The sequence below is a fragment of the Cavia porcellus genome, unplaced genomic scaffold, assembly GCF_034190915.1.
Source record: "Cavia porcellus strain 051 isolate PalLab524CR breed Dunkin Hartley unplaced genomic scaffold, mCavPor4.1 scaffold_38, whole genome shotgun sequence".
In the NCBI taxonomy this organism is placed as follows: Eukaryota; Metazoa; Chordata; class Mammalia; order Rodentia; family Caviidae; genus Cavia; species Cavia porcellus.
The window spans coordinates 8,165,740-8,191,442 of record NW_026947521.1 but is presented as its reverse complement, the minus strand read 5'-3'; the positions used below and the strand labels follow the sequence as shown (position 1 = coordinate 8,191,442).

The following is a 25,703-nucleotide window of genomic DNA, read 5'->3' as shown; positions in this document are numbered from 1 at the left end:
ACTTGCCACCATCTCCCACTCCCACTCCCACCCACTTTCCTCTGCCCTCAGGGCCCAGCACAAAGGCTTTCTTATCACCACGTCCTGGGCTCTGGCCCATGGGTTGCTTACCTGCTGTTCCCTCACATTTCCCACGCCCTGCATGACCTCAGACACCCAGGTGTTCCCTGACTTTGAGCATGACTCAGGCCCACAGAGACAGTACTCTGGAGGCCATCAACCCCAGGCTCTGTCACTCCAAACTGAGGGCCTGCTGGTCATCACAAAACCTCTGTTTTCTGTGTTTTTTCTGCCTCCCACAGTTATTATAAATACAGAATTGATTTTAAAAAATGTAAAGTGCTTGTCAAAGTGCTCAATAGATAATATTAATTATAAAAACTAAACGTCTTCTCATTCTACTGAACATAGGCATTCTGAGATCCCTAGCAGATGCCTGAAACCATGCATACTACTAATCCCTAGCTAGATGTGGTTGCATACGCCTATAATTCTGGCACTTGAGAGGTGGAGGCAGGAGAATTGCTGGGATTTGAGGACAACCTAGGCTAAATGGTGAATTCAAACCAGCCTGAACTATACAACATGACCCTGTCTCAAAAAAGCAAAACCAAAATACTGAATCCTCTATGTTCTTTTTTTTTTTTTTCTACTAAGTAACCAATGGGTGGGTAGCATATATAGCATGTATACACTGAAGCAAGTGATTCATATTCCAGGTGGGACAGAGCAGGAGGGTACAAGATTTCATATACTACTTACAATATCATACAATTTAAAAGTGTATTAATTGTTTCTGGAACTTTCCATCTAACGTTTTCAGTTGGCTATAGGTAACTGAGACTGTAGAAAGCCAGACCATGGAAAAGGGACTACTGTATCTCATAAGACAGCCAATTTATGGTTGGATATCATCTGGTTTTTAGAAAGTCCCACACCCCTCCTCTTTTTTTTTTTTTTTTTTTTTTTACTGTTTTGTTTGACACAGTCTCAGTATATAGTTCAGGCGGACCTGAAATTCACTATATAGCCCAGGTAGGCTTCAAACTCAAGATCTTCATGCTTGTGTGTACCCCTGGTTACGCCTGGCTTTCCCCCTTATTTAACAAATCCTGTCATAAGGCATAATCTGTGAAAGGTTCTAAGACCAAATTTTTTTCTAGTCCTGGGGACTGAACACAAGGCCTTGCACATGCAAGGCAAGCACTCTGCCACAGTGCTATATCCACAGTCCTTCTGCAATGCTTTGCAAAGTTTAACTCTTTCAATCTTCATGACAACACCATGAGTTCTCTTACCTTACTGAAGAGGATATAAGGCATGGAGACATGAAGTCACTGGCTCCAGGTTATGGAGCTGATGATGACAGAGCCAGGCCCTGGACCCAGGTGACCCGGCTTCAGAATTCCTGCTCCTAACACCCTACCCTGCTCCCTGTTCAGGAGAGCTTCATTGAAAAGATGTGAATGATCTTCTGCTCACGGCAGGGCTGTGTGGTGACACGGAACACTGCCATTGTGGAGCTCTCAGAGCTCCTGACCCTACCGCTCAATCCTTCCTTGTTTCTCCCTGTGTTGGTTAGAAAAATAGGGGGTGTTGAGGACACGCCAGGCAACATTATGTGGTAGGGCCCAGTGACAGCCCAGACAGACTGGGTGCCAGCTCTTACACTGCTGCTAGTTCTCTGCAGTAGCTGATAGTGCCAGCCCCGCAGCAGGAGCACAACGGATTTCTGCAGACAACCTTCTCCTCTTGGTGGCCCAGGGGAAGTGCAGGAACTTAAATTTCACTAGAGGGCGCTGTTCAGCACTGCAGCCCCAGGGACCTGACCCTGTGGAAGAAGAGAGATTCAAAGGGCTTGCTAGGGTGTCCCAGGAAGCCAGGGGCAGGGTGTGTGTGTGTGTGTGTGTGTGTGTGTGTGAGTGTGTGTGTTATGACAGGAGGGTGTCACTTGCCAGGTTTCTTACCTGATCTCCCTCCATGCTGTCCTGAAGTTACCCCTCTCCCAATCCTACAGTTGCCAGTTAGGGCCTAGACCAGTAGCGGCCCTGGACCAGTGGTGGCCCTGGACCAGTGATGTTGTCTTTTAAATCAAACTATGGTAAGTGCACGAGTTGTTTTTTCTAAACAAAAACTTCAGTGTTTAGGTTTAATTCCAGTGTTGGTATTTTGTGATAAATAGGTTGGTCTCGAACTTGTAGTTCTCCTCCTGCCTCAGCCTCCCATATGCTGGGATTATAGGCATGCACCACCCTGCCCAGAACTTCCTGTTATGTGCTTGTCCTTGTTCTATCTCCCTCCTTTTATTGGAGACAGGAAGTATAATAGTAGTCCTGGAGAACTGAGGGGGCATTTGGGTTTACTGTGTAGCTGGTGTTGGTCACGCAATGATGGGAATGCACTTACCAAAACTGGACACTAAAATATGTTTAAAATGGTAAAGTGCGAGCTATATCACAAGAAAGTCATATGTTTGTAACAGAGCCCCCTTTCAAAAGCCTGTTCCACAGAGGGCACCACAGTGAGCACTACATGTGTACTCACGTGCTCCCCATGATTCCCTGCAATGGGCTTTTTCACTATTCTCACCCTACAAGCCAAGAAATGAAGTACAAAGAACTGGAGAAACTTATCAAAAGTTACCCACTTACTGAATGGGAGAGAGAGGTTTGAGGCCAGGCAGACTGCATTTCTAACACAGATACATTTATATGGTCTGGATAATTGCTATCCAGTATTCCTCTGTTTGTTAGTTACTCAGGAAATAGTTCCAAAAACAGTTTGTGTTACTCTTGTTTCTTAGAGACAGCAGGCCACTGTGTTGCATGGCTGGTCGCTATGATGCAATCATAAGAACCAATCCTCAATTGACAAGCCATTCTGCGCCTGTACTTCCTGCTTGCTTATCCTATAGAAGCCCTATTCCACCAGAGATCAGGGCCTGATATTTTGGGGATGACCCCAATCACTGCCTATCAGTGCGAAATAAACCTGCCCCCAAGCCCTGGGTGACTTTTCAGTGTTTCTGCTTGCTATTGCATGAGTTTCCAAGAAGGTTCAATCCATCTTGTCTAGAGATATCAAGAAATGCCTCCTGGAGAAGGTGAGATGGGAGCTAGATGGGCTACTCCGTGAGGGTGCTGAATCTATTCACCCTCTGCTGTGATTTCCTTACTGGTTTTGGGTCCCAAAGAAATTCCTTCCAGATTCTTGGTATCCTGAACAAAGAATTAAGCAACATATGTAGCATAGGTATTGAGGATTTATATTTATTAAAGGTGGAAAGAAAATATCTCTGCACAGTGAGAACAGGGTGATTCACAGTAGACACAAGGTTCATATAGATTGCTTTTCTCCTATGCAAACGGGCATTTGGGATGGTTGTATCAGTAAGTCATTTGGCCTGACATGAGATCTAAGGTGTCCTATCAAAAGCCTGCTTAGTTTTGTCTCAGAGGTAAATGAAGAACTGAGCATAGCATTTTTCTGATCGGTGCCAAGGTTTGGGGCCATTATGTTCTGGGTCTCTGTGATTGACAGGTCATGCCCACTTAGTCAGTTTGCTCTGCCCTAATCTTCTACGTCAGTTACTATGGCTGGCACAGTCCTGACTCAACTCTTTTATCTAAGATCCCCTAGTATTGGAGCTTCCCAGGACCCATGGGGGAGGAGGGGAAGAATATGGTGTCACGTTCCACACACAGCCTGTGGTACCTTCTCTAGCCTTTGCTTTGGACTAATGAGCAGGCCTCACTGGCCTGGTCTCTCCCTGCAGTGTAATGACAGGAAGTCATTGCACCCAGCAAGAGGGCTTGGCTAATGACACCTGTGCTCAAGATGCAGCCATTGCTCCCATTAAACAAGCACCAGCTTGGACCACAGCACCTTTAAGAGGGCCCCATGGGCTCCTGGGTGGGGCGGTCAGCTAGGGCAGCCCACCTGGTACACAGGTTTCTAGTATGAGTGAGTGGACAGGCATTCAGGATGATGTTTTTCTCCTTTTATCATCAGGGTTGGGGTGCTGGAGTCACCTACTAGAGGTGATTTTTAGGTTATTTTTGTTCCTAAAAAATTGGATGAAATGAGAAGAAACAGGCAAAAATTGACATTAATGATAGGAAAAAAAACAGAAGGATAGGGAAAATAAAAAACACCCAGGACTTTGCAGAGGGAGCTTGGGCTAAGTAAAAGTAGGAAAAAGGAGAAGGGAAAAAAAGAGAGAAAAGAGAGAGAGAGAGAGAGAGAGAGAGAGAGAGAGAGAGAGAGAGAGAGAGAGAGAGAGAGAGCGCCAGTGTCTCCCAAGATCCACGCCATGCGCCGGGCAACAAAGGAACCTACTCGCCTCTATGGTAACCAGCCGTGGCGTGAGTGAGCAGCCGGCGACCCAGGGAGAGAACCAGCCAATCAGTGTCTCTTGAGATCCACACCACATGGGAAGTTAGGGTGTTGGGCAACAAAGAAACCCACTCACATCCATGGTAAGCAGCCTCAGCCTACCTGTGCACAGGCTGAGAATCAAACATCCCCTCCTCCTACCCCCCCCCCACGTTAGCAAATGGGAACCAGAGATCTGAGCATCTCTTGAGAGGATGATCATATGCAATATAGCAAATAAAGTGGATTTTCTTCTACCATCTCTTTGAGGGCAAATATTGTTATCACTGTCTTGCTTTGTTCTGATCAATTATATTGCTCTATTCAAAACTCTGTTTTGATAGGTTTTACTCTGTTTTTCTGTATTTGGTTTGATTTTGCTATACCTGATTGAAAGGACAACTACTGTGAAGATAACAAGATATACTATGGTACCTATTACTGTTATCCCCCTAACCTGCTGTGAAGTTCTGTACCAATTTCAACTGCATTTTCTCACTTGGTTTTGTTCTGTCTTGTTCTGTTGTTTAATACTATCTTCAAACAAAAGTACAGCACACAGTGACCAATCACAAAGATAAAGGCTAGCCAGGGATTATTGACAATCATCCCTTTTATATATCTCATGGTGACGTCACATCAAGGTCGTCCTATCAAAAAGCCTGCTGAGTTCTTGCCACCTGCAGGGCTCTGAGACTTGTTCTGCGCATGTGTCCCTGCATTTTATCGTGCTTCCTTTCCCAACTAGCTACTGGGACACCATATTTTCCTGCCTTACTTTTACTTTCTAAGACCAGAGGAGGGAGATTTCACTGCCCCTTGGTCCAGGGTGGCGCTCTCACTGTGTTTTTTCTACTACTGCGGTAGTGGAGCCTTAGAGAGACTCCTGCAGCACTAGTGAAACTGGCCCGCGGGGAACCCAGGGCATTCTGGGACCCAAGTGAGAGAAGGTACTTAGAAAAATGACTTTAAGTGAAGAATGTATGGAATTGCAATGTGGGCAGAGGCGGGATTTCATGGAGGGACCCTAGACCTAAAAACCACTGCACTGATGGCTGGCAGCCGTAGCCTGCTCCGCAGAGCCTGGCTGGCAGAGGTGGGCTGCCAAAGGGGCCTGTTTCTATCAGGCAGCAAAGGCTGTCTGTCTCCAGGTGTGCAGGGGGAAGATTTCTGAGCTTCCATGAGGGTTTTAAAGAAAACGGTGTTGACTAAGAAGTTTCCCTAGGGCGAAGTTGGTAAAAGAAATATTTGTGGGTCAAATCCTATTTCTATTTCCTGCTTCTAATACAATAGGTCTTTCTTTCACGTAAAAATTCCAAACTGGTGAAGACAAAGGTTACTGTCTCTGTCAGTGAGGCAGATCTCTTCTCAGTTTTTCCAACCCATTTATTACAGAAACAGCATAATACTTGTATTTATGAGACCCTGCTTTGGCTCCAGCTGTTTCATGGGGATTTTGATCCTGCTTCCCACAGGGAACCCGTTTTAAAGATGCGAGGTGGTGAATAGTGCAGGGTTCACACAAGGCCGAGTAGATGTGGCACCGTCTCTACGAGTGGAACATCCAGGTCATTACAAGACAGCTATTCACCTTGACTTTTCCCTTTCCTTCCTCCAGAAATGCAGAGATGCAGGATGGGAAGGTGTGCCTCGAGACCCAGAGTGGATGAAAGGTAAGAGTGTTACATCTATGATGTGGGAAACCCCAGGAAATTGCTTTCCAATCTGATCAGAACTTGGTACAAACATGAGAAGCCATACTGTGGATGCGACCCTGCCACCACCTTCTGTATGTTCCTGTCGTCGCCAACCACTTGTACTGAAAATGGTGGGCCATTCCACACACAGATTTTATGTGCTTTGCATGATAGATAGAAAGGAATATAAAATTACTGATAATTATCTAAATTTTAAATTTTTCTGCATAGCCGGACCTTGGTATGCAATTGCTTTGAAGCTTATGGAATTTGGTACTCAATGCATTTTGATGTGAAAATTTGGTCATTTGGTACTACCTTTTCCAGCCAAAATAATTTGTGTCTTTCTTAGAGGTTGTCACGCCTCCTGGAACCAGTTAATGAAGAATACCAGGGTATCACAGTGTTTAGCATGATATTGAAAAGCAGATTTCCAACACCAAGACAATTGAGCAAGAAATATGGAAAGCGAGGAAGAAGCTTTGACATTTGAGCTCACGGCACTTCTTCCTGCCTTTTGAACGAGAGTTCTTTATTTGTATTTCCCTACAAGGCTGTATAACTTGGGTAGTTGGATGTGACAGCAAGGCTAGATCAAAATCTTACTTCCACATAGACAAACTTGGGCTATTCTTTTTCACCAGATCAAGCCCAAGTTTTCCAGGTGAAAAATGGAAAATGTGAAGTTTTGCTTTTCATGGTTCTAGTGAGTTATCCATGGTCAACTGGGGTCTAAAAGTATTAAATGGCAAATTCCAGAAAAGTCCGAAAGTTTTAAATTGTATGCTGTTCTTTGTAAAATGCTGAAATCTTGAACTGTGCCCCACCTTGGATATACACCTTCCTTGGTACAGATGAGGCAACATACATGGGCTTTACTGTTTGGTCCTATTTCTTGTGCATGGCAACCAGTGGTTGTAGTGTATACGATTGTTGCCTAAGGTGGATTTTTGCTATATTTTTTGGCCTCCACTTTGATACTTCTGCTACTGTACCACAGCACTGTTTTGGAGAACAATCTCCTTTATGGTGTAGATGGCCTTGGTGGAACTATATCCTTTCTTACCCAAGGAATAGCTTGAGTGACTCCAAAAGACCAGTCATGCTTTGTCCCTCAGGATTTGGGTTCTTTCGAGGACTAGATTAATCCTACCCATTGTCCAGGGCTCCAAGGTTTAATTCTGCCCTCGTGGTACCCTGAGGTCTTCTGAACAAGTCCCTTGTGCAAGTTACTTTCTTCTGGGAGCCTCAGTGAGCCAGCCCTGACCTCCGTTTGCTTAAGGGAAATGGTCTGTGTCTGACGTCTGTAACCAAAGCTCCCCAGCTGGGAGAGGAGGAGTCCAAGCCCAGAGATGTGCTAACCCACTGCTGTATTCCTGCAGTGGCTCCATTGTGGTGCAGAGACATAGCTCTGGAGCTAGCAACTGGCGCCATTTTCTTTATGGGGGAAAGATAACAGCGTAAGTGAAAGGAAGCATAAAGAGACAACAGTGTTATCGAGTGCAGATCCTGAGCTGGTGTCCAATTATTTGGTGTTGTTTTTATTAAGTGTTGCATTTAGAGAGTTACTGATCAGATTCTCAGATATCTGTTTTTTCTTTTTTTTCTTTTTTTTTTTTTTTTTTGTCTTTTTTTGGAGACAGGGTCTCACTGTGCAGTTCAGGCTGACCTTGAGCTCACTTTGTAGCCTAGACTGGTCTCAAACTTGCAATGATCCTCCTGCCTCAGCCTCCTGAGTGCTGGAATTACAGGCGTGAGCCACCACACCCAGATATCTGTTGATGAGGACAAAAGAGACAAAATTTCAGGATGTAAGAGGGCCTGGGAAGAGACTTGGCTCTATGAGCAAGCTTGCCAGCCTCCACAATCAACTCATTTTTATTAGCCAGCAAGAAGCACAGGAGGATGGGGACATGTGTCGTTCATGACATGGTTGAAGGAGGTATTGAAAAAATAAAGAGCAGGTATAACTTCAGAAGAGATAAAAGTTCAAAGGAGCACAGGCCCTTCTCTATATCCAGTTCCCTGCGCAGATTAATAGGAGCTGACTCTCGGTGGTCCTCAGCGGATCTTATCTTGCCCTGAGAGCACTGTGACTATGAGTCTTCCCCCCATGGCCAGAAAACGTGTAGCTTTTTCCACATCATTTTCTATTCCCCAAACAAGACCACGTAAGCCTCAGGACTGTGAGGTATAGGTCATCATCTTAGCAGGGGTGGGGTATTCCTAGAGGTCGTCTTATTGGCTCATTTGGTCCTTATGAAAACTCCGAGGTTGGTAGAGCCATCTCTGGGAGATGAGGCCACTGAGGACCTGACAGGTGGAGTCCCCAACATCCCTGGGCCCAGGTGCAATAGAATCACTCTGGCCCCTGCTGTGCCACCTGTGCCCTTCCCCTGGGTCCAGCTGTGGTCTCCACTCTGTGTGGCCCTGTGTGAGCCCGTGGGGCAGGGTACTTTGTAATTCCCCCTCAGTGGCAGGCTACAGACATGTATGACCCTATGACACCACCACGACCCCTTCGGTCACTGAAACCCTACAAGCTTTGTATTTGGGGAAATTTGGAGGCCCTGTTTCATTTGGAAAGCGAACAGGAACAGATTGGATCTCTTGTGACTTCATTCTTCCACAGATGCCAGGCAGCAGTCAAAACAGGATCTATAGGACCAAGCTCAGCCGACTCTCTGTGGCAGAGGAGCAGAGCCAAGTCAGCGTGTCCATGTGGGGCTGCAGGGTCCTCTGTGTTGGTGGGAAGAATCAAAGCCCGTTATGTGAGGTCCAGAAGAGCAGAGACGTCACTGGCCTTGCTCCCTGTGTGTTCCCGTGTCTGGAAGAGTGCTGGTGCAGAGCTGGTGCTCTGGAAGCTTTTGTGAGCGAACGCCTAAGTGCTCAGTATCCATTCATCTTTGGGATGTCGATAGGGTATCCTATTGGGTATTGAGGAGCCTTCACTGAGGGCATTCCTCCTCCATGCAGCCCTTCACACTGTGATCTCATGTAGCACATAAGGTAAGAAGAAGGTGCATAGAAAATCCACAGCTCACCCTTGCTGCAGGCAGTACAGTCAATGAAATGAATAGCTGACCAGAACGCCAGCTCTCTCCTTTCCCTACTGAGCTACACAAGTGACCTTGCACGCCTTTAAATGCATGTGCTAAGCCTCCTATTAGCAAGATTGCACATGCAAGTACTGCTGGCTGGGCAGGTGCAGGTTCAGGTGGGCAGGTGCAGGTGGCCTCCACAGCCCCACCTGCGGCACCCCACCTGTGGGCTGAAGCACACCTGGCAAGTCTGCTCTGGAAAGGAGAGGGGACACATGTTGCGTGTCATAGGTCCCTGGATTCCAAAAGAAGATGGGATGGAAGTGTCCATTGTTTTATTAATTCCTAATATAAGCAATATATTAGGAATATATTGCCCCACAAGGGCATTCAAAACGCTTAAAATTTAGTAAATTTGTAAATAAGTATCACGTCATACTTTCATTTCTAAATAGACAGTACACCTCCTGGATCATAGTAGGTTCCTAATAGGTATTAGGCGAATGAATCTGTGGACTTTCTGTGTGTATCCTGGTGAAGAGCAGCAGTGCTCATAAGGAAGAACAATCTCATATTGTCCACATAGCAGAATAATGGCTAATGCTTCGTAAAGCTCCCCCACCTGTGGCTTTCAAGTGCCCACATGCACTTACCTTACTCATCTTAACTCTCAGGGGTAGCACACCAGGCTCCCACAGTAACAGGCAAAAGTGCTAAAGCAGACTAGCTACCTGGGCTGGGGAAGGCCTCAGAGCTGTCTCTGGGCAGAGGCAGAAGCACCGCGCGAGCTTCGCAGCTGGCAGGCTGTCCTGGCCAACAGCCTGTGCCTTGTCCCCTCTCTCTGCATTCGGTCAGACCTCTACCTCTGTGATAGGAAAGCTTGGAGTGGACCAAAAAAGGTATCTCAGTGCCGCACTCTCCTGGCACACAGTATCCTAAACTCCCCACACACTTCGGAGAGGGTATGAGGAGATTTCCGGGTTGAACCTAGAACCTTGAACATGCCAGGCCAGTCCTCTACCACCAAGCCACACTGTAGCCCTGATACAGTTTCGGAGACACACCTGGAAGCTGCTTTTATACACAGCACTGAGAAGACAGACTTTGCCTAGAGAAGCAGTAGCATCCAAGGGAATTTCTTTTTCTTTTCTTTTTTCAATCAAGAAGCAATTTGTTATATCAAGGCCAGGCCATTTGAAGTGCTGAAAACCCCTCGTTCTCCAAGGTATTCCTGGCAGAAGGTGCCTGCAGATCTCAGGAGAGAAACTGCAGTTGTTAATCTGCTGCTGCCCTGCGGAATGTGAATTGGCAGGACCAGAGGTCAGGATGACAGGGGCTCCCTCTCAGAGTCGTTACCAGGCAGCTTGTGTTACTCAGGAGAGCTTTTATTGTGCTCTTGCCTGTGATGGCGCCCCTGGTCCTGGTCCCAGGTATGTGTGAGCCATGGAGAAGCAGTCCTTCAGCAGCAGTGTTAAATGCCATTCTAAAATAAGATGGCTCAATTTTGATGTGCAAACCAGCTGGGAAGCACAGGCAGCTCTGCCATTGGCCCAGCCATCCAGTGTGGAGGAAAAGACTTCATCCACTGTGCGAACCCAGTCTCAGGAGCAGAGTCTCTATCGATCACATCTCTGAGAGGGGAGAAGTCCCTAGGTTACACCTTTGGACCGCTGTCATGTCCCAGGTGATTTTCCCCTCGGTATTCCCACCTTGCTGCCTTCCATTTCCATCATTGCAAGGCAGTATAAGATGACCTCATTTTCCTTTATGTCTGCCAAGTCTTTATGCACATCAAAGAATGGTGAGGCCAAAGATCATTCTAGAAATTATGATGCTCAGTTAAAAAGTGGGAATTTCTACCAAAGAGAAGGAGGCGGGAGGTGCAGAATGAAGGCATTGGAGGAATAAATGTCTGTATTTATCTCCTAACACACACAGCCGTAGCAAACAGGACTGTTCCACCCATGTCCCTGATTCTTTTATGCACATTTTAGTGCTGCATAGCCTAACTTCAGGCATACCCTCCCCCCATCCCCCGGTCTGGATGATGGAAGGTTATGGCATGGGCAGGCAGCACAGCCATACTTACTGTCCTCGCTGCCTCGTCCCACCATCCAGCTGACCCCAGGTTCCATCCTGCCGTTCTGCTTGAGGATGTACTGGACTGTACAGCAGCTGCGCACAGCCTTACTCATTTGGAGGCCCACAGCATGTCACATAGTGCGTCTGCACCACACAACTCTGTAAATGTTGGGGAATAAGACACGAATGAAATGCTCTAGAAAAGGAGGGTGTGGGGGGAGGAGAAGGGGAGATCTGTTGTGTTTAGTAAAAATAAACTAAGCTGGGGGCTGGGGATTTAGCTCAGCGGCATAAGCGCCTGCCTTGCAAGCAGGCAGTTGTGAGTTTGATCCCTGGTACCGATAAAAAGGAAAAAGACAAAAAATAAAATAAAATAAAATAAGTTATGTTTGAAGGTACGTCTTTTTGAAAAGGTTAACAAAAATCAACAAAATTTTAGCCAGATTTTAAAAAGGCAAAAAGAAAACTCAGATTATCAAAACCTAAAATATAATTCTAACACTCAGAAGACTGAGGCAGGAGAAGTAGTGTAAATTCAAGGCCAGCCTGGGCCACAAAGTGAGTTTAAGGCCAACCTGAACTATATAGTGAAACCCTGCCTCAGAAAGATCAAAAATAAATATATAAATAAATATGAGATAAAAGGAAAATTGCCAGCTGTCTTAAATAAAAGGGATTAAAAGGGACTACTGTGGACAATTATAAGGCAACAAATTCAATAATGTAGACAAAATGGAAAAGTTGCTAGAACATACAAACTCCCAGAGATGATTGAATAAGGGATAATCTGAACGGACCTAAAAATAAGGAAATTGACTTAGTAGTAAACATTTTCCCCCACAAAATAAAACCCAGACCCAGATGGCTTTCTTGGTGAATTCTACCAAATGTTTAAGGGAGAATTAACATCATTCCTTTACAGGCGCTTCCAAAAAACAAGAGAAAACCCTTCCCAATTCACTCAGTGAGGTCAGTATAACCCTGATACCAAAAGCATGCAAATCTTGTAAGAGTGTTGTGGACCATTATTTCTTACAAGTGTAAATGCAAACTCAACAAAATACCAGCAAATCTAATCCAGTGACATAGAGAGATGATTATATGCTATCACCTAATAGGATTATCCCAGAAAAACAAGTTTTATTTAGCATACAAAAGCAGTGAGATCAACTGAAGAACAGACTGTTAGGATAAACACCACATGAGCTTCCCAAAGATGCCAAAAAAAACAAAAATTGGCAAAATTTAGCAGCTTCTCATGAAAAAAACAAACAAACAAATATCATGCTTAAAGGTAAAAACAGAATTTTCCACTTGAAATCAATAATAAGACAATTCTGCTCCTGCCACTTCTATTCAACATTGTTCTGGAGGTTTTTACCTATACTTAGTGCAAGAAATGGAAATACAAAGTACTCAGATTGGAAAGGCAGTAGTATAACTACTCAACTTATAGATAACATGATCTTGTATATAGGCAATCCTAGTATCTACCAAGAAACCATTGGAACTGTTAAAGGAGCTCAAAGGGTTATGGAATACACTATTAAAATGCAGAAATCATTTGCATTTCTGTATACTAACAATCCAAAAATGAAACTAAAGAATTTCACAATAACAAAGAAGGTACACTAAAAACCATAAGCGCCACTGAATGAAATAGGTTGGAATAGGGGCTGGGTATTTAGCTCAGCGGTAATAGCACCTGCCTTGCAAGTGTGTGGTCATGAGTTCGATCCCCAGTACCGATAAAAAAAGAAAAAGACAAAAAAAAAAAAAAAAAAAAAAAGAAAAGAAAAGAAATAGGTTGGAATAAATGGGGAAATATCCCCTGTTCATTGAAAGTCTTAGTATTGATGAGATAGCATTACAAGCTAATCTACAGAACCCAGAGACAGAGTAGCGGGGGGTTGCCTAGGGCTGGCAGGGAGTTGGGAGTGAAGGGCCAGTACTATCGATGAGCTTGGGTTTCTCTTCAGAGTGATGGAATGTCCTCAGTTAAATGACAGTGATAGTTGCATGTGACTATATTTCATCAATTCAAAGTCACTGAAATGTATATTTGGAAAAGACAGTTTTACAGTATATAAAGGATAGCTCCATAAAGGGCTCCTTTAAAAAATGAAATTGGCGGGCATGGTGCTACATGCTTGTAATCCCTACATTCATCAAGCTGAGGCGGGAGAATCACCACAGGGTCAAGGCAAGCCTAGCTGACACAGTAAGCCCAAGGCCAGCCTGAAGTACATAGTGAGGCCCTGTCTCAAAGAAATACATAAATGCAGTCAAAGTAGTTTGTATAAATATGTGCATGCTGTGTGAATAGTGAGGAAGGAGTTTGTATTGCATATTGATACAGCTCTGTCAAGTGGGAGGGCAAATGTTCAGATGAAATCATCTCCTGTAGTGTTAGGGAATTCAGTTCAGTTCAGCATGTTTTTAGTAAGCATCTACTTGTGGCAGGCACCAAGACAGATACTTGCTTTTGTTTAGTTTTCACAATAGAATTCAGTAGGTTGGCCCTAGATACATTCCACACAAGAGGGAACTGAGCCTGAGGGACTTGTTCAAGGTGTTACAGCTGGTAAAAGGGACTGCTGGGATTTAGCCCAAAGACTGACTCCTACAGCTTTTGGTACTACCCATGGCACAAAGAAAGAGCTGATGATAGAGCTTGTAAATAATATTCGAGCTTGCTTGCTCTATTGGAGATCAGATGAATTTCCCAAAAATAATTTCGGAGTTTGTGTTTGTTGTCTGATTACAAACAAACAAAAAACAGCAACAACAGAAAAAGGTGAGAAGCCTGCCTCTCTGCACAGCTAATGCCCGTGTCTCATACTTTAAAGACTTTGGGACACAGGATGGAATCATGCTGAGTCTAACAGCAGTTTGCTGGCATCTGTTTGAGGATGCTATTGCTTTGTATCTTAAGGCTGTTCTTAGCATTTTCTTAAACCTAAACCAAATATGCACACCAAAGTACAAAAATTAAGTAAAAGCCATAGAATGACAACGTCTCGGTGCATAGAAGTGATCTGGGTGTGAGGTCCTGGGTGTGAAGTCATGCTACCCTTGCACAGTGTGGAGCTGTCCCTGGGAAGCCAGGGACAGCACCTCTTTCTTTTGCATCTTTTTGGAAGCAAATAACTAGGTCTCAGGATCACTAGAAGTTTGCATTTGTCATTTTTATATGCAGTAAATTACCCACCAGGTAGTTATTGTTCTCAGTGGGTCCAGCTAACCTGATTCCAGATGTCACTGGATCTAGGCCTCCCTTGTCTCCACTTCAGTCAAGTCTACTCTAATAATTACCCAAGTTCTGTGGTCTAATAATCACCCAAGTTACCCAGGCTCCAGCTCAGCTGCTTTAGCAAAGGCTGTGGCAGAGGGAGGCTGCTCCCACGAGCCAGATGCTCCCAGACACACAGCTGCTGCTTCCCTATCCTGCTCTGTCTCCTGGTGTTGCTTAGATGCCCTGGTGTGAGTCAGGTTCAACCTAGTGACAAGGGGTGTAAACTACCACCTGGTTGTATCCCACCCAGCCTTACCCTCATCACTGGAGGCAGGTGGGAATGACCAAGGACACAGGCGGTCACCCCACGTCCCACCCAGCTGCTCTTTCTCTGGATTGTTCTTCTTGTGGAAAGGCCCGTAAGTAAGAGTGACTTTAAGCAGCGTAGAGAGAGAAAACCCATACACAAACTAGCTTTTTAAAATGCAGTGTTGACCTCAGCGTTACATGCTGGGATACACGTGTGTTTCAGTTCTGCATTGTGTGGAAGCCAGTGAGAAACTTCTCGGAGAAGGAGGGCTAGCCTCAAGAGGGAAGGCTGCTCTGCAGTTTGCACTTGAAATGTGCAATAACATATTTTTTAATATAACAAAAGATGGTTTGTTTAGGATGAAAAAGGTGGAAAAAAATGAAGATAGACAGCTGCTGTGTGAGGTGGGAGGGAGCCTCAGCTCTGAAAGCCCAAACTCTATCATAAAGTTAAGAAGTCCCCATTGTGGGGCTGGGGATTTAGCTCAGTGGCATAAGCGCCAGGCAGGCTGCAAGCAGGCAGTCATGAGTGCAATCCCTGGTACCGATAAAAAGGAAAAAGACAAAAAAAGAAAGAAAAAAAAAAGTCCCCATTGGGCTTAACCCTGGAGTAGATGTTTTAAGTGTATTTTCTCATGTCGTCTTTATACAATCCTATGGAGCAGGAAACTACTATCCCCTTTTTTTTGTGGATGAGAAAAACCAAGGCTTAGAGTGATTTGGAAACTTGCCAAGAGCACACCCAAACAAAGCAAGAAGGGACCCTCTGATCCCATTGCCTGGGCTTCCTACGTCATGTGGTCCCCAGGTATGCCCCATCTCGGCACAGCCAAGGGGCAGGACATGACCCCGGGGGCTGCTGACCACTCAGCATCAGGTCTCTGGAGAGGTGGATCACATCTCACGGGGCTTGAGGGGACAGAGAAGGACGTGCCCAGTAGGGAGAACACCTCGCAGTGATGGGATGGGACGAGCCGAGCCTTGAAGGCAGGAGGGGCAAGGCTTCCAGGAGAGAAGGGAGGTCGAGGGGCAGGAAGAACGGGACTTGCTGAGCCATGCCCTACCTCTCAGCCGGGCTTGAACCAGCGGGCTGGGGGCTGATGTCGCCTTTCCTGTCCAGGGTCTGCCCAGGGCAGCCTCCTCCTCCTCCTTCTCCCACTCCAGAACACACAGAAGCAGGCTGACTGCCTCCCAGGCTCAAGCCCCGCCCTGCTGGCTGCCCCTTCTCGATTACTTATAAACCCCTGTTTCCAGCCCTCTGCCTAGTGCTCCTAGGACCCAGATTGCCAAAGGCACCTTCCAGGTCTTCAGTTGCCTAGGGTGGTCCATTCATTTTATTTCCCCTTTGTATCATGGTCCTTGTATCATTACTGGCTATTCTTTAGATTTAAATTTTGCAATTTTTTTAAGGCAAGTCCTCCTGCTTCAGCCTCCTAAACTCTAACTCTTCTAAGCCCTAACTCTCCTAAACCCTGAAACTAAAGATGTGCATCACCACATCTGGCTAAATTTTGTCATTTTATTTTTTTCAAATCTATTTGATTGGGCTGGGGATATAGCTCAGTGGCACGAGTGCCTGCCTGGAGTGCAAGGTCATGTGTGCAGCCCCCGGTAACAGAAACAAACAAGCAAACAAAGCCATTTTATTTATTTATTTATTTTGTCTTTTTCCTTTTTATCGGTACCGGGGATCGAACTCACGACTGCCTGCTTGCAAGGCAGGCGCTTATGCCGCTGAGCTAAATCCCCAGCCCCACAAATCCATTTTATTTCAAAGAGAAAAAAATAAAATTTCAAAACACATCAATCAGGGCAACAGTGGTACATACATTGCACATTCTCAAATCATTCTCAAATCATTCACCCAGAGCACAAGACATCTGTATTCAATTGTCCCAATGATACCGGCACAAATCTTTCTCTTCAGTGAAAACTGTGATCTTAAAACGCCTTCTGCTGAGATCCAAAGCCCCAATAATGTTAGCTTTTATTATTTTTCTGTGGTGTCTTCAGCTTGAATGGACTCTAGAGGTCATCCAGTTCTTTCATTTCCTGTAGGGACCAGTCACAGAGAGGGAGATGGCTGTCCAGCGGCTACACATGCCATCATAGCAGCTTAAGACTGGCGATGGTGATTTTCAGGGCAATTTCTCTTTTCCTTTCCTCTCCTCTCCTCTCCTCTCCTCTCCTCTCCTCTCCTCTCCTCTCCTCTCCTCTCCTTTCCTTTCCTTTCCTTTCCCCCATCTCCTCCTCCTCCTCCCCTCCTGTTCCTCCCCCTCCCCTCCCCTTCCCCTCCTCCTCCCCTCCTGTTCCTCCCCCTCCCCTCCCCTTCCCCTCCTCCTCCTCCTCCTTCTTCTTCTTGTCTTTTTGAGTCAGGATTTTGTTATGCAGTTGAGTCTGGCCTTGAGCTCACTTTGTAGCCCAGGCTGGTCTCAAACTTGCAATAATCCTTCTGCTTCAGCCTCCTGAGTGCTGGGATTACAGGAATGCAACACGGTAACATGTCCTAATTCTTTTTTCATCCCCTTCCCTTTTTCCTCCCTGTTCTTCCCTTCCCTTTTCTTCCTCTTCTCTCCCTTTCTTGTGTCTTGATCTTTCTCCTTTGAGGAAGATCAATTTCCCTTCCTCCTCTTATCTATTTTTATTTTTCTCATATAAGAGAAACTACGTGGTATTAAACTTGTGTGTCTGATTTATTTCACATAAACTTATGGTCTCCAGGTGGATCCATTTTCTACAAATGACTCAAAATTACCTTTATAGCACAATAGTAGTCCACTGTTCGAATACCACATTTTGTTTATCCATTTGTGTGCTGAAAGCTATTGGCTGCTTCTAAGACTTAGCTTTTATTCATACTGTTTTTCTGGTACAGTTAAAGAATACTGATGATAAAAATAGGTAAAATGAACATATGTTTAAGATATGTACTATTCCACATATAAAAATACAAATGACAGTGCAACCCTGTGTCATAGACACGGCAGTTTTTCCATGTTAATAAACATCGACTGCGGGAGGAGGAACATTGTTCTGCTCCCCTGCCTCTTAGCAGTATGGAGGGGACACACCCTCTGGCTTCTCTCTCTGCACTCACCTACTCCACTCAGGTGGGCAGTCACTGCTCTGCCAAGGTGATGCTGGGCCACGTGTACAGTGGTCAGCTTCAAAGTGTGAGCAGTTAGTGCTGCAGGCAGGATCCCCCAGCCTCTGATTGACTTCCTGTCTCCAGATGGCAGGCTCAGCTGGGGCCACGCTGAGCATCTGCTGCTTTTTTTCTGTCCCTTCTGCATTGCTCAGTACTCCAGGAAGCGTCTGGACACTGGGAGTAGGTTCTGGAGGTCTGGCTCTCTTCCTTGTGATCAGGTCCCAGTGCCCCCGTCTGGAGAGGTGGCTGTGTTCTGGCTTCCCCTCCAAGTCCTGCCCTTCCCACTTGCAGCCTCAGAAGAGCCCTGATGATGAGCTGATTTTGTGCTCCTCCCTTCATAGCTTGAGATCCTAAACTGAGGTGATGCATGAGAGATGGGAAGGGACCTAATGAATGAGATTACTGCCCTTATCAAAGAGACCCTCTGCTCCTCCTCTAAGTAACATTAGTATGAGATGTATCATCTATAATGACTGCATCAGCACTTTGATCTTGAACTTCTTTACCCTAGAGCCATGGGAAATAAATCTCTGTTTATAAGCCATATAGCTCACAACTTTTTGTTTTCTTTCTTTCTTTTTTTTTTTTTTTTTTTTTTTTCTTTTTATCAGTACCGGGGATCGAACTCACGACTGCCTGCTTTCAAGGCAGGAGCTTATGCCGCTGAGCTAAATCCCCAGTCCCAACTTTTTTTTTAATACCAGTCTGGTCAGGCAAAGATAACCTTATCCACATTGAGGGTTGTTGGTACTTGTGTGGTTAGTAGTAATTATTTTTAGTAACTATTTGTAAAAAATTTTCTCTTGGCCAGAATAGTAGAAATAAAAATGAGAAGGTGGTTAAACTCTTACACCCAGTCACACAGCCAAACCATAGAAATAGCCTTATTGTCATTATTTTGAGTATCAATATACTTTGTGTAGTTTGCACATACTTATAATCCAAGCACTCTGGGAGGCTGAGGGAGGAGTTTCACAAGTTCAAGTCTAGTAACTGAGTAACTTAGGGATTTAGCAAAAATTTGTCTCAAAACAAAAATAAAAGAAGCTGGAGAATATGTAGCTCTGTATGAAGACCCTGGGTTCAATTTCTAGCACTGCAGAATTTAAAAAATGATCACTTTGTATCATTATACTCATGATGGACTTCTTAAATTCCCTGTTGTACATTTAGCTTGCTTTCAGTCTCTCAATGTTTTAAACAATACTGTATGAAGATAATCATATCTATATGTGTGTTTTGATATCTATTTAATCAAAAATTCCTGTCATTCAGATAAGTTTTTGCAGTAGTGCCTGCTAGTAATCTTGTTTTTTTAATTTTTAAAACTTTTTAAGAGAATAAAATCAAATAAAATAAAACAGAATAAAGCCATCAAAACAAAATAATGAAAGTGATACAAGATTTCAAAGCAAGATAATAGGAAATTAACAATGGCTCCCATAATGCCTCTTGTTATCTTCAAAATAGCTGCCTATGCCATCAAATATAATAAAATCAAACCAAACAAAATGGAATAAAATGAATCAAAATAAAATGAAAATGACACAGAGCTTTAAAACAAAATAACAGGAAATCAACAATGGCTATCACCTTCCCTTTTTAGACGTTTCCTCTCCTTTCACTTTCACAATATCTGTTGTACATTTTGGATTCCACTAACTCCTTATTTTTGTATACTAGGGAGACAATGCTCACCTATGTGAGTCCAAACCATTTCACCTAAGAGCGTGATCACAGATTGTATCCATTTACCCAGAAGAGCCTTGTGATTATCCTTCTTTATAGCTGAGTAGCTTTCCATTGTATAAAATAGCCATCTCTTCCTTACCCATTCTGCAGTTGCAGGGCAAGTTACCCTTGCTTTTTTCTGGTTCCTTGTCTTATGGAGCATTGTTTCTCCTTGGACTTTGAGTCTATGAATTTCCTTTCGAGTTAATGTGTTCCTCGTATACCACGTACTGATAGAACTTGTTTCCCAATCCACTCTGCCTGTTTCTTTTTATTGGTGAATTGAGGCCATCCACATTAATGGTTATAGTCAACATGCACTGGTGCATCTCTTCCATGCTTTTTTTCTGCCTTTGGCTGCCTGCTTTCCCCCTAATTCAACTGTCTGCCCTGTTCAGTGATCCCACTCTGCTGCTCTTCCTGGAACCGTGGTCATTTTTCTCTCTCTTTAGAATATCCCTCAGGACTTTCTTTAGGGTTGTTTGGGTAGTCATGAATTCCTTCAGCTGTTCTTTGTCATGGAAGTATTCTATTTCTTCATTAATTTTGAATTATACCTTTGTAGGGTATATCAGTCTAAGTTGGAAGTTGTTTTCTTTCAAGAGTTGAAATACTTCACTCCAAGCTCTTTTTTTTTTTTTTTTTCTTTTTATTGGTACCGGGAATCAAACTCAGGACTGCCTGCTTGCAAAGCAAGTGCTTATGCTGCTGAGCTAAATCCCCAACCCCTCCAAGCTCTTCTTGAGTTGATGGTTTGAATTGAAAAGTCTGTCATAATTCTGATGGGATTTCCTTTATTGACAATCTATTTCTTATCTCCAACAATCTTTAATATTCTGTTCTTGTGCTGAATTTCTGTGCTCAGAGGCATAAAATTCTTTAAACATACACTCAGAAATGCCTGTGTGCACACAAACACTTTACATACTGCTGAAGAGCCATAGGACACAGTGGGAGTTCTGAGTTTAAATTGGAGAAGGTTAGCCACATAGAGGACCAGAGATGCGTCCAATTATTGCAAATAGCTCCAGATGAGCCTGTCACATCTTGGGGTCAGTATATGCAAATTAGCAGACATGTTCCTCACACAATCACTAGATGTTTTGTGTTTCTCGGCAGGAGTGATCAAATGAAAAAAATGTGCCCAGATGAACCTGGAGAAAGAGGTCACAGTGTCTCATGTGTCCTGCTCCACGTGTGGCCTTTGTATTACAGTGATGCGTGGCTTGGTCCAGAGCCCTCCACTCAGTGCCGAGTTTGGGCATCTGGGTGTCACACACATGCCAGGGAGCCTGGGAGAGGGCCATGCCAAGGTTCTCACCACCAGCTCCACTGTGCCCGACCACAGTTGCAAGCCCAGCCCTGGGGAAAGAATGGTCCCTCTTCTGCCCTCACTGCAAAGATCAGAGCCTCCCTTAGACATCTGCATTTCCCTTCATATCCCAGTTGTCCAAAACCTCTATCTTAAGCATTTACATTCTTCCACCTGTTCGAGTTCTTGCCCTGAGAAATCTGGCGACATGATCAGTTGCTTCTTTCCTTGGATCCTGAAACAACCTCTTTGTAGGGAAATCCTCCAGGACCCATCCGTTGAGTCTGAAAGAGTGATGTGACACTTGCCTGCTGGACCCTGTCTCAGGCAGGGACTGGCCCACACAGGAACTTAGCAGTGCTTGTTGAGTGCCTGCATGAACATCCAGTGTGTTCCTCCAACTCAGTGCAGAAGATTTCATGCATGAATCTCACCTTCCTTGGATTTCCTTCGTAGTTTGAGTGTGCCTGGGTTAACTTGACCCAGGCTCAGGCGGAAACCAGATTCCCAGACTGCGGAGACAAGAAGGCAGAGGTCCAGATTCCTGCCTGAACTGCCAGACCACAGCTGGCCTGTGTCAGCGAGACTGTGCAGCCCTGTGACCCCTCTCTTCCTCATCCCTCTGTCTCCCGGTGCTCATGTAAGACAGAGAAGCTGCTGTCATCTACAAGCAACTGAGGTCAGCAGCCTGATGTTTGGTGTTACACAGGAGCCACGAATTATAAACAGGGCCTCTCTCAACAGGAGCTGGCTCCACATGGGCATAGTGCCCTGCACGGCCTGGCCAGCCCATCCACTGTGAGTCAGTCTGCTGGGATTCTAAATGGTGGGATCACTTCATCATGAGGCTGTTGTCCCACTGGGCTGTCGCTGCCCGCTACACAGTCATGGAATGTAATGTGTTTGCTGAGACACTGCTTTGCACATTCGACTGGGTGTATATCCATGCTTGGTCTCTGCTCAGTTCTTTGCTGTTTAGTCTTAGTCCCCACACACAGGGGTTTGAGTTCTACTCTGTGATTCCTGGGAGAACATTTAAGTCAGGCTGTAAAGGTAGGTGTCATTTCATAAACCCAGGCTTACTTTTTTTAAACCGGCAATCAAACTCAGGACTTTGCACTCACCAGACTTAACTTTAAGTGTTACTAGTTTAGTATTTACTCATTGAACATTTGTTGAGTACCTACTTAACGCTTAGCAAGGCCATAAAAGTACAGTTAAACTAGGCCTTTCCTCACACATATCTTTGTAACAGACTCAACAGTTTAGCAAGCAATCATAATCTGATAATAAATGCTGCCTGGAGAGGGAGATAGTGTGGTCTGTGCCTCATTTCTTTCCCTCTTTCATTGGCAGGCAGAGAAATAGAAAGATCCACATCCCATATGCACCTACTAATAAGCAATTATAAAATGGGCTCCTGATAAACAGTGCCTGAGGTCTGCACCCTGGAGGACCTTGGCCGCTTCCTCCCTGCTCAAAGGCAAATCTTTCCCCAGCCCTTCTAGGCACACTCCTGCCTTTGAAGTGTTTCCTCGCTTTCCTGTTCGTTGCCGTCAGCATGTGCATCCCTACAGAACACAGCTTAATGTGCCCATTCTAGGAAGGCAGTTTGCCTCAGCATCTGCCTTCTTTCTTAAATTTATGTTTGTAGCCGGTATGGTCGCACACACCTGTAATCCCAGCATTCGGTAGGTGGGGGCAGGAAGATCTTTAAGAGTTCGAGACCAGCTGGGGCTACAAAGTGAGCTCAAAGCTCTTCTGAACTGCACAGTAAGACCCTGTCTCATAAAGACGAATTTCTGTTTGTGAGACAGGAGTCTCTTGAGACATGCATGTTTGTCCCATTTTGTTTTGTAATTATACTTTGTTTTGTCTGCATTTGTACTGTCTGATTTTTTTTTCATTTTTGCTGGTCTGTTGTATGCAAAATGATTCAGTATTTCTTGGAATTTTATGTAATACACCCCTGGTTACTATGTAAGTTGAGTTGTTTGTTTTTTTTTTCATATATTTTGGGGGCTGTTTAGATTTCTTCTTTGAAAATATCTCATACATTTTGGCTATTTTTCTAGACATTGTTTTTCTTGACTCATAGTTATATTTTTGTGGTTTATTCTTTTTAATTAAGTTTATTGGTATATTTTAGGTATTCATAATGATAAAATTCATCATAGAGAATTTGTAACTGTACCTGATATAGCTTATTTCTTTTTTCCTCATCCTCCTATCCTCCTTTCAACTCCTCTTCCCCTCCTTATTTACAAAAGCTTTACTTCCATTTTTTATTTTTTTTTCATTCTTTTCTTTTCCCTCCCCCTCCAACTCTAGTTCCCTATCCCATCTGAACAATTTTTTCCTATTTCACAATGTCTACTCTACATTTTGATCCTTATTTATACTTTTGGTTTCTCATACCAGAGAAACAGTGTGGTATTTACACATTTCTCCAATTTATTTCACTTAAAATATGGTCTCAAGTGCATCCATTTAGCTAGAAATGTCTCAGGATTATCCATCTTTATGGCAGAGAAGTACTCCATTGTTTGAAAAAATCTTTATTCATCAGTTGATGGGCATTTGGGCTATTTCCAAGAATAATCTATTACAAACTGTGCCACTGTAAACGTGGGTGAGCATATATCACTGTGGGATGATGCTTTAAATTCTTTCAGGAACGTAGTGAAAGGGGAACATAGTAAAAGGGAGTATCTGGCTCAAATGGAACCTCTGCCTAGTTTTTTGTTTTTTGCTTTGGTATGGAGGACTGAACTTATGACCTTGCTCTTGCCAGGAAGGCGCTCTGAGCTAAATTCCCGGACTCCTCTGCCTAGTTTTTAAAGGAATCTCCACATTGCTTTCCACAGTGGTTGCATCAGTCTATACCCCTGCCAACAGCGGCAAAGGGTTCCTTTTCCCCACAGTCCCAGCAACTCTTGTTATTGGTTGATTTGATGATGTGAGATGGAATCTCAGTGTTGTCTTAATTTGCATTTCCTGAATGACCAGTGATATTGAACATTTTTTCATATATTTCTATTCTGGGTGCTAATTGTTTTGAGATTATGCGTGTGGTACATATCTTGTGTTTTCATTCAGTTTATGGTGTCATTTGATGAAGAAGCTCCTAGCATAAGCATAATCATATTTATTAACCTTTTCCTTTATGGTTTATACATTTATGTCTGTGCTGAGAAAGTCTTCTGTACTTTGAGTCTAACATATTCTGCATTATCATCCTAATATTTCATAGGTTTTTCTTTTTAATTTTGACCTGATTATAGATTCATAGAAAGTTACAATAAAATAATAAAGTTCTGTTAATTCTCTCCTCAGCTTTCTCCAATGGTGATATCTTATGTAATTTTAGTATAATAAAAGAACCTAGAAATTGATTTTGGTACCTACTGTTAACTAGACAGTGGAGCTTATTCAGTATCTTATCAGTTTTTATATCTACTTATACTGTGTTTTATGCACAGTTTTATGATCCTAATGTGTAGATTTGAATTTCATTGTTTAACAATTAATCCACTTGAAACTGCTTTTATATATGTTGTGAGGTAGGGATTTGGTTGATTTTTTTTCCCCCCCATTTGGATAACTACGCGTTCTGGCTTTTTTTTTGATCAGTACCAGGGATCGAACTCACGACCGCCTGCTTGCAAGGCAGGTTAGGTGTTTATGCCACTGAGCTAAATCCCCAGCCCCCCTGGTTTTCTGTTTTGAACGGGCCATTCTTTCTCCCACTGATATACAAAGCCCATTTTGACATAAATCAAACTTTGTCAATTGTGGAGGACCACCTGGACAGCTCTCCTTGAAAGAACAGTTATCTCCATTTTGGCTAAACTTGGCTCTATTTCCAGTACTGATGTGCAGAGCTGGCTAGGTTTCGTCTTTATCCCCTGGACTGACTTTAAGCAATGCAGATGGGTCTAGCTGAGGTGCTGATGTGTAGTCCTTGACACAAAGTGACAGGTCAGTGTTGCCCCGCCCATTGCTCCCAACAAGTGATTGAGAGGACCGTACTGTTGGCTTGGTATTAAAAGAGGCTGTGACACCTCAGTGCATAAAAAATTACACATCAGAGCTGAAGCCTGGCCCCAGAATATTAGATACTGCCTTGAATTGTGTTATGCAGATTGCTCTTCCTGCATATCTGTCTCTGTGCATGTTGCAGAGGTGATTTCAGGCCTCCTACCTCGCCCAGTTCACAGCACTCAGCTAGCCCAGCTCACAGTATTCACATACTTCCCGCTACAACTACCATCACTAACCCCTGAGCCACTCCTCTCTTCACGGATTAATAAAACCTGGGTTCAGCCCTGGGTTGTGGCCTTTGCTTCAGTTAGCCATTGTACTAGCTAGATTTAGACTCTCTTGGCTCCCCACGACTACAGATACGCCCTAGTGTCTTTATTTTTACCATGTGTTGTCCTGGAAGTGGTGGATTGGAATTAACTAGCTAGAATTCCAATAACTTTTCCATTGGGTTACATATATAGACTTCTGGGACCAAACGAGGTCCTGGAAGAGCTTTCCATAGTCAGTTACCAAATTATATAACCATCACTATAAACCAGTTTTATAACATTTATATTATCCCTTACAGGGATATTACATAGTCTCTTTTCCCATTTCTATTCCCACCTGTAGACCTAGACAACCACAAGTTGACTGACTTTTTGTTTCCAACATTAAGATATTTCATACAGATGCAGGTAGACATGAAGCTTGGTTTGTATCTTCTTTGACTTACTATTCCATTTAA

The 25,703-nt window shown here is 44.0% G+C and overlaps 1 long non-coding RNA gene across 2 annotated transcripts in view; it reads left to right on the top strand.

Annotated features, from left to right (window-relative positions):
- Positions 1–2,960: 2,960 nt before the first annotated feature.
- LOC134474774 (uncharacterized) overlaps positions 2,961–25,703 on the top strand; it is a 53,697-nt gene continuing 30,954 nt past the window's right edge. Inside the window, exons 1-3 of one of the 2 annotated variants that reach the window (XR_010045621.1) lie at positions 2,961–3,103; positions 5,993–6,047; positions 8,704–11,480. This is a non-coding gene — a long non-coding RNA (uncharacterized LOC134474774). Of the gene's footprint in view, positions 3,104–5,992; positions 6,048–8,703; positions 11,481–25,703 lie in introns of those variants that run through there. The other variant, XR_010045620.1, reaches the window with a different exon arrangement.